The sequence below is a fragment of the Helianthus annuus genome, chromosome 14, assembly GCF_002127325.2.
Source record: "Helianthus annuus cultivar XRQ/B chromosome 14, HanXRQr2.0-SUNRISE, whole genome shotgun sequence".
Lineage (NCBI taxonomy): Eukaryota > Viridiplantae > Streptophyta > Magnoliopsida > Asterales > Asteraceae > Helianthus > Helianthus annuus.
This window is the reverse complement of record NC_035446.2, coordinates 119,734,757-119,743,650: the sequence shown is the minus strand read 5'-3', so window position 1 is coordinate 119,743,650 and position 8,894 is coordinate 119,734,757. Positions and strand designations below refer to the sequence as shown.

The 8,894-nt window shown below is 38.9% G+C and overlaps 1 long non-coding RNA gene across 1 annotated transcript; it reads left to right on the top strand.

The window, feature by feature from the left end:
• The first annotated feature begins 6,782 nt into the window (after positions 1 to 6,782).
• LOC110905824 lies at positions 6,783 to 8,311 on the top strand. Its single transcript, XR_002573448.1, has 3 exons — positions 6,783 to 6,868; positions 7,357 to 7,422; positions 8,229 to 8,311. It is a non-coding gene; the product is annotated as an uncharacterized LOC110905824 (long non-coding RNA).
• The last annotated feature ends 583 nt before the right edge of the window (positions 8,312 to 8,894 follow it).

Here is an 8,894-nt window from a genome sequence, read left to right as displayed (position 1 = left end):
CCTCCAATTTCTTTATTCTTTCATCCACCACTGATAACACCGTGTTTTGGATTTTATCGATGAAACCCGACAAGCTGTTCTCGATTGCTTTTCCTACCTCTTCAGCAATCACTTCTCTCATTTGTTCGGTGACTCTTGGCACCGCTTCGTCATTTCCCTTATCCGTCATCTTTGAAACTGAAATGTTTACATTTAAACGTTAAACATTTCGTTTATAACATTGCTTCTTTTGTTTTGGTTTAGTCAAGTTCTCAACTTGTTTTAACCATTTAAATTTGGTGCACTTCCCGGGTTTAAGTGTGTCAACACACTCTTCCCATGCACTTTAATTTCCTTCTCATTCATATATAAGACATGATTTGTTAACATAATAAGTTAATTCTTACCGGACGATCGATCAAGCTTGAACCGAACACTTTGTTGACAACCTTAAGCTCTGATTACCAACTTGTAACACCCTAAATATCTTGACAGAATTTAACTAAATTTTTCGTACAACTTTACAAAAATCCGGATTTCAAAAGCTTTTCGTATTTTAAACCATACACACTAGTGAAAATTCCAAGCATATCGAAGATAGTGCATAATTCATTTAAAGTCAACCCCTACTAGTCAACTAACAACTAGTTTAAAGGATTCAAAACACTATTAACAAAAGTATTTACGACGTGTTTAAAGTTTAGACAAGATTATGTTCAGTGCGGAAGCTCCAAAATGTGTGTTCGGTTCTTGACAAAGTGCTTGATCACCATCCGGGAGAAATTTATCCATACCTAGAGTCAAACACTAAAACCATTAGTTTTGACATTAATACATTATGTATAAACAGGTTCTAGCAAGACAAGGTAACAACAAAATATAATTTTTATTTTGGGTTCCACCGTAAATTACGGTATCACCGTAAGTTACGTGGACCTGGAATGTTTATGGTTCTGCCGTAAAACAGGAGCGACATACCGTAGCACCTTTGGTGTCCACCGTAGATTACGGTGGGACCGTAATTTACGGTGGGTTCTGCACATTTGCCCCTTGACTATTTTTCAACTTTAGAAAATCATAACTTTTTACCCATTGATCCGATTTAACCGATTCTTCATCCTATGAGTCCGTAATAAGACTTCGGATTTAACCATGTAAATTTTACATTGCGGAAACCGAGATACCCACAATTGCTTCACAATTTCCTTATTTCCATTATTCAACCCATTAATGTGAGTGCATATCACCTCTTTTCATTCTTAAAACCCTTTTAAACATATTTACCCAATTACCCGGGCTCACATACTTGGTGTTTTCACGCCAATTCCATGGCTTTGCAATTTCTCTAGGGCTATTACTTGATTATTCGGAATTCAAGCATTCCGTTTCAAACAACCCTTTTTTTTTACTTTAACATTATTGTTTGACCCATATCCCGGGTTCTTATACTTAGATTGATATCACCAAATCATTAGTATGGTACAATTTATCATTTAACAAGGTATAAGACCTTCAAGTCTCTACTCTCGTGACCCTTTTGCAAACATCATTTTGACCCGTTTTGCTAATTAGTGAAAACCATCACTTCATTGACTGACCCAACTAAATACCACGTTCTTATTTTGACCCGTTTGATAGTCGAGTGTACTTCGTCACTTAAACGACACATCAAACGCATCCTTTACACTACAACATCAATTACATATCAAACTAAAGCATTTAAACATAATTTGACGAGACTAAAGTCACGTACCTTTAAAGCGCACCTTTTCCGCGGGTATCACTTCCGGCGTGTCCACTTGACGTTCCGGATTCTTTGCCTAAAGAGTTCAATTTATAACAAAAATTAGAACCCTTTCATAAGCTTTAACGCATCATTTCTTAACATATTCAAATCTGCGTTTTGCCCAACTTTTAACATTTTACCCTCTTTTAGGCATTTTATCGAACACCTAACGGGTCAGATTTTTATATGATCTAAACCAAGTTCATGACTCGAGTTTATCACCAAAATTAACTTCAATTTGACTACATGTCCATATGTTAACATTAACGACTTAGAGTTTTCCTCATAATTTCAGTTTACACTAGAACAAGAGTTTTAATCCTAGTGTTCATCAAGTTTTACTAACATGCTAATCACCCACTATGGTGATTTTGATCTATACAATTATCATGCAAGAATTTGACAAGAAATTATCTAGGGTTTGTCCCTAAACCTTACATTACTTCCAATTTCATGTTTACTACACATAATCAAGCTCTACATTCGATTTTTGATCACATACATGAACTTTGAATCGAATGAGAATGACCTAATTCAACATACCTTAGGATCCCTTTGACAAGGTGATCACGATTCTGTGCTTGAATTTCGATTTCTAACTGATTTGAGGCTTCAATTTGTGATTTTCTTGCAAATTAGGGTTTGGGTGAAGAAACCCCTTGTCGCCCCTGCTTGTTGATCGACCAGACACCTCTTGAATGGGGTGTTTGGTTGGTTTTTACTACTTTAGTAATTCAAGTTCTGATTTTTACAAGACTGGTCCCTCCATTTATTTAACATAACAAATTGTGTTGTTTTAACCTCATTGTAGGCTAATGCTAGACATGTTAGCTAACCAAGTTACTACACTTCTAGATGGGTAATTCCTCATTTATTTAAACTATATGTATTATTATAAAGTTTTACATTTTCGGGATGCTACATTAAGTTTTGTGATGAGTTGGTCAAAACCGAAGAACAGAAAATCTATTACTATCATACCATGCTTGGAGCTAATATAGGGAGTTCATGACTCCCTCACATTATGAAAGCCTCACCGACATAATCAATGCGGCGCGTGAGTGCGAGATTGAATTAAAAAGGCAAGTTGAAAGAGGTGAGAGAAGGGCTTTGGATGAAAACCCAAGTCCCACCAAGAAGTCAAAGGTGGCTGAATCTTCAAAGAAGGGAAATGCGAAAGGAGGTTCCCCGAGTTGTAAGATATGTGGAAGCACTCATAAAGACGAATGTTATTTTATGAACAAACCTTGTGTTACGTGTGGTAAAACAGGGCATGGGGTTTCAAACTGCCCAGACAAAGTGACAGTGTGCTATAAATGTTATCAGCCGGGTCATAAAAATTCAGAACGTCCGGAACTGACGGGAAAGAAAGAGGGTGCTGACTCCAAGAATGAAACCCCAAAGTCTAAGACAAGGTCGTTCCAAATCACTGCTGCTGAAGCAAAGATGGAACCAGATGTGGTTACAGGTATATTTACTGTAAATTATGTCCTTGCACGTGTTTTATTTGATACGGATGCGAATAAGTCTTTTGTTTCACATATACTCATTCAAAACCCTTTGTTTACATTAACAAAATTACCTATGCCAATGGAAGCAGAAGTAGGTAATAACAAAAGTTTTATTGTTTGTGATGTATGTCGGGAATGCAAATTGAATATCGATGGCGAGGAATACTCCATTGATTTAATACCCATGTCCATGGGTGAATTTCAAGTGGTAGTTGGAATGGACTGGCTGTCTCGCTACCACGCTAAGGTGATATGCTTACGTAAGGAGATACACTTAACGTCTCCGAGCGGAAAGCGTGTCATCATCTATGGGGAGAAGGCTTGTAATCCCATGATATGCTCTATGATAGAAGCCCGCAGGTTTATACTACACGGGTGTAAGGCATATTTAACTTATATACGTGATGTGGAAAAAGAAAAGCCAAGGATTGAAGACGTACCCGTGGTGCGTGAATTTGAAGACGTCTTTCCCGAGGATCTTCTGGGAATGCCGCCAGAGCGTGAAATAGAGTTCGGGATTGAACTGATTCCAGGTGCTAAACCAGTAGCTAAAGCGCCATACAGACTGGCACCTTCGGAATTGCAAGAATTAATGTCCCAATTACAAGATTTACTTGATAAGGGATTCATCCGGCCTAGTGTATCTCCTTGGGGAGCGCCGGTGCTGTTTGTAAAGAAGAAAGACGGGAGCATGCGGATGTGTATTGATTACCGGGAGTTAAATAAGCTCACGGTAAAGAATCGATACCCGCTTCCGAGGATCGACGACCTGTTCGATCAGTTACAAGGCGCTAGCTGGTGTTCAAAAATCGATGTGAGATCGGGTTACCACCAATTGAGGGTAAAGGAGGGCGATGTACCAAAGACGGCGTTCCGTACACTATATGGACATTTCGAATTCCTCGTGATGTCCTTCGGATTAACAAATGCACCCACGGCTTTCATGGATCTCATGAACCGGGTTTGTAAGCCGATGCTTGATAGGTCAATGATTGTTTTTATCGACGACATATTTGTTTATTCAAGAAACGAGACGGATCATGCTAACCATTTACGAGAAGTGTTAAAGATACTAAGGCGGGAAAGATTATATGCTAAATTCTCGAAATGCGCCTTCTGGTTACGAGAAGTGCAATTCCTAGGGCACATCATAAGTGCCGAAGGAATATTGGTGGATCCATCGAAGGTGGAAGCAGTATCAAAATGGAACCCTACAAGGAATCCATCCAAAATTATAAGTTTCTTGGGGTTGGCAGGTTACTATCGGAGATTCATTCAGGATTTCTCCAAGATTGCATTGCCTTTAACCAAGTTAACCCGCAAGAACGAGAAGTTCGTATGGGAAGATGATCAAGAAAAGGCATTTCGGGTATTAAAGGAAAAGTTAACCTGTGCACCGGTGTTGACTTTACCTGAAGGTACGGATGATATGGTAGTATATTCAGATGCATCACACCTAGGCCTTGGGTGCGTGCTGATGCAAAGAGGAAGGGTAATTGCGTACGCCTCAAGACAACTTAAGCCACATGAAACAAAATACTCGACTCACGATCTCGAGTTGGCAGCAGTAGTCTTCGCCTTAAAGATCTGGAGACATTACTTGTATGGTGTGAAAAGTACTAGTTTCACTGACCATAAAAGTTTGAAGTACTTCTTCGATCAAAAGGAGTTAAATATGAGGCAGAGGCGTTGGTTAGAAGTAGTGAAGGACTATGACTACGAAATCCACTATCACCCGGAAAGGCTAATGTGGTAGCAGATGCCCTTAGCCGAAAAGATGAATACACTCCAATTCGAGTACGGTCTATGCAGTTGGTAGTAACTTCAGGCTTGCTTGGACGAATTCTATCCTGCTGAAGAAAACCGGAATGGGATGCAGTTGGTAGTAATGGGATGAAATACCGGAATGGTAGAATTTGGTTCCCAAACACATGTGGTGTTAAGGATCTTCTACTTGACGAGGCTCATAAGTCTCGCTATTCGATCCATCCTGGAGCAACCACGATGTATAGAGATTTGAAACAAAACTACTGGTGGCCAGGGATGAAAAGAGATGTGGTTAAATACGTGGAGAAGTGCATGACTTGTTTACAAGTCAAATCGGAGCATCAAAAACCTTATGGCGAACTCCAACCACTAGATATAATGGGAACATGTTACCATGGACCTGCTGATGAAACCGCCAAGAACGGCTTGGGGATTTGATGCCATTTGGGTAGTTGTGGATAGACTAACCAAGAGCACTCACTTTATCCCTATTCAGGAAACCTACACCTCTGAGAAGATGTCGGAAGTATACGTGAACGAGATCATAGCACGCCATAGGGTGCCGGTAACTATCGTGTCTGATAGAGTTACCCGGTTTACTTCGAATTTCTGGCATGAATTTCAAGAACAAATGGGTACCAAGCTGTTGATTAGTACCGCATATCACCCGCAAACTGACGGGCAAAGTGAGCGAACAATACAGACGTTAGAAGATATGCTTCGAGCATGTATAATAGATTTCGGCGGTAGTTGGGATGTGTATCTGCGTTAGTGGAATTTTCGTATAACAACAGCTACCATTCAAGTATTGGTGGAGCCCCATATGAAATGCTTTACGGGAGAAAATGTAGGACGCCGATATGCTGGGAGGAAGTAGGCACTCGAGAGCTTGCTCATAAAGATGTGCTTCGGGTTACGAACGAGAAAATTGATAAGATCTGGGCCCATTTGAAGGCTGCTCAGGATCGGCAAAAATCATATGCAGATAAGAGACGAAGGACAATCGAATTTCAAATTGGCGATAGGGTGATGCTTAAGGTATCTCCGTGGAAGGGAATTATCCGATTCAGAAAACGAGGAAAGTTGAGTCCACGATTTATAAGGCTTTTTAAAATTTTGGTACGAGTGGGTAAGGTGGCTTACCGACTAGAATTACCGGAGGAACTACGTGGGATACACAATACGTTCCATGTCTCGCATCTGCGGAAGTGTTTAACGGATGATACGGCCTACGTTCCTCTCGATGATATAGAGGTTGATAACAAACTCAACTATATAGCGAGGCCTATCGCAATCCTAGACCGTAAAGCCAAGAAATTGAGGAACAAAGAATTCGACCAAGTGAAGGTCAAATGGGAACACCGGAAAGGATCAGACACCACTTGGGAGTCTGAAGAGGAAATGAGACGACTCTACCCTTCACTTTTCGGTACGTGTATGCATTATAAATTTTTATATACGTAAAGTGGTTTCGGGGACGAAACCCTCTTTAAGGAGGGTGGACTTGTAACACCCCAAAAATAATTAACAAGTTAAAAACACCATATCTTAAAATATACATAAAAGGTGTTAGTTAAATTTACATTAGTTGAACAAAACAAACTTGAGGGACTGATATTGTAAAGATGGGCAAACTTAATTTTATTAAAAATTAAAACAATCAAAAACCCAACACACATCAGTGTGTGCGTGTGGGGGGCGACCAGAGACAAGGAAAAACACCCAAACCCTATTTTCATCTAAATTGATCAATTGAAGGTCGAATTGAGGTGTTTATTGGTGCATGTATCAAGAATCTTGATCACCCACACTTGTCTAACATTAGGTAAGTTACAATTTCAGCTTTGGTGATGTTTGATTTTGGGTGAAAATATAATTTACTGAAATTGTTGGATAATTGAATGATGTTATGATTCAAGGAAGTGTGATTTGAGTGTAGGATCATAAACCCTAACTGAAATCATGTGAATAGATCAATAAATGTTGTGTTAGTATAGTTATGTGCCATATAATGAAGTGGGTTTCTATCTAGAATGAAAAGCCCCAATATATTGTATGAACTATGTGAGTAATAACCTTGAGTTGTTGAACTAGCATGTTAATATGGGTTGTAATGAGTAATTAAGTTGAATAAGATTGAAATTCTTGGATTTAGCAAGGTTTAATTGAATGAAATGGCTATTAAAGAGGTATATACATAAGGTGCTTGATAAACGCCAAAAATGATAGACACTAATTGTGGTGTTTGGCTAAATTAACAAGCTTTAGTTATGAGCCGAAGGGTTCTAATGATAAATGGCTTGTGCATTTTAGGCAACGCGATTGAGGCATCGGGAAGTCAAGCCGGTGCGGACACTCGTTTGAAGGGAAAGCTTTAAGGTACGTGGCTAATGCTTCGTTACTATTGTAAATTAGTCTTTCATTATTAGTGTCAATTGGTAATTTAGATTATGAGATTTAAGAGATTTAATTTGCTTGAATGATGGACTTCATGACGGCAAACCAAACGGATTATTAAGGGTAGGTACAAACAGGGTAACGGGAGTACCTTATCCGTGGACTATAAGCCCGGGCAACGGGTAGTAACATATTAAACATGCAAACCAGTAATAGGAGCGTGAGTGTTGAACGTAATGGACCCGGAGATGGGTCACCTTAATACAAAGTAATATCCCGTTCGTATGGTTTCGGGAATAATGAATTAGAGGGTAAAGTTGGTTAAAATGTGGAATTAAATATCCACAAGTTGATTATGCATCCAATGATGCATATCTGATACAAATCTCGTTAGGAGAATGTTAATAAATTGAAAACAGGAAAATATAAGTCCTACTAGAAATTTGGGGTGTTCCGTATTGTGTTTTGACGTTTGAAAGGTGCGAAACTGGAACAAACGGGTCAAAACAGCAAGACATGAAGAACTTGCAGCACCTACCGTAAGTTACGGTAGCTACCGTAACTTACGTAGCAACTGAAGTTGTTACACTGGTTTTATACTGCCTTACGGCAGCCCCTGAATGCCCAGTGGCTACCGTAGCTTATGGTGGCTACCGTAAGCTACGGTAGCGCCCAGTATTCTTGTTGAATTTTGCATAATTTTGTTAATCAAATCCGTTCTTTTGAGCGTAGTTTTGATTATGCTAATTTCTAAAGACTCTAGTACTAATGTTTGTTACAAATTTCAGTTTTTAGGTAATGCAAGCACATGGATGATGGTCAAGTCAATGCTTCCGAACCGAACACATTCAAGATCTCATTCCGCAACTTTTGTCTTTATTAGTTATTAGTAAAACTTATGTAAATGATGGAATACTTATGTATCCAAAGGTTGTTTTAAATGTTGGTTAAAACTCGTAAGAATTAAGCTAAGGTTAATGTAAATGTTTGGGTTTAACGTTTATCAAGCTTAGTTCTGTTTATTTGGTAAAAAAAAATTTATATCATAAGAATGAGTGTTACATTTTGGCCAGAAAAAAAACACTTGCAGCTGCATTTAGCAATGTTTCAGTTTATGTATTCATTACACCCTGAATCATTTAGGGTTGACTGTGATGGTGAATAAAGATGAATGCAAAGTGCATTTTTCTTTTCCTTTCAAGATGAGGCTATGATGATTATGTAGATCTGAGTAAAAATTGAATGAAAATAGCATCATGGCATTGTAAGGTTGTAGGATGGCAGTTGTTCATGCAACCTCTCTTGCAGCCATGGTGTTGTCATCTTTATGCACAATCTGAGCCTGGCATTCTGACAATGGTGTTGGTCAATTAGACCAACTCCGCGTGATGTTGCTACCGAGGTACTGTTATTTTATTTATTTTTTCATGTCTTGTATTGATTAGTAATGCTAT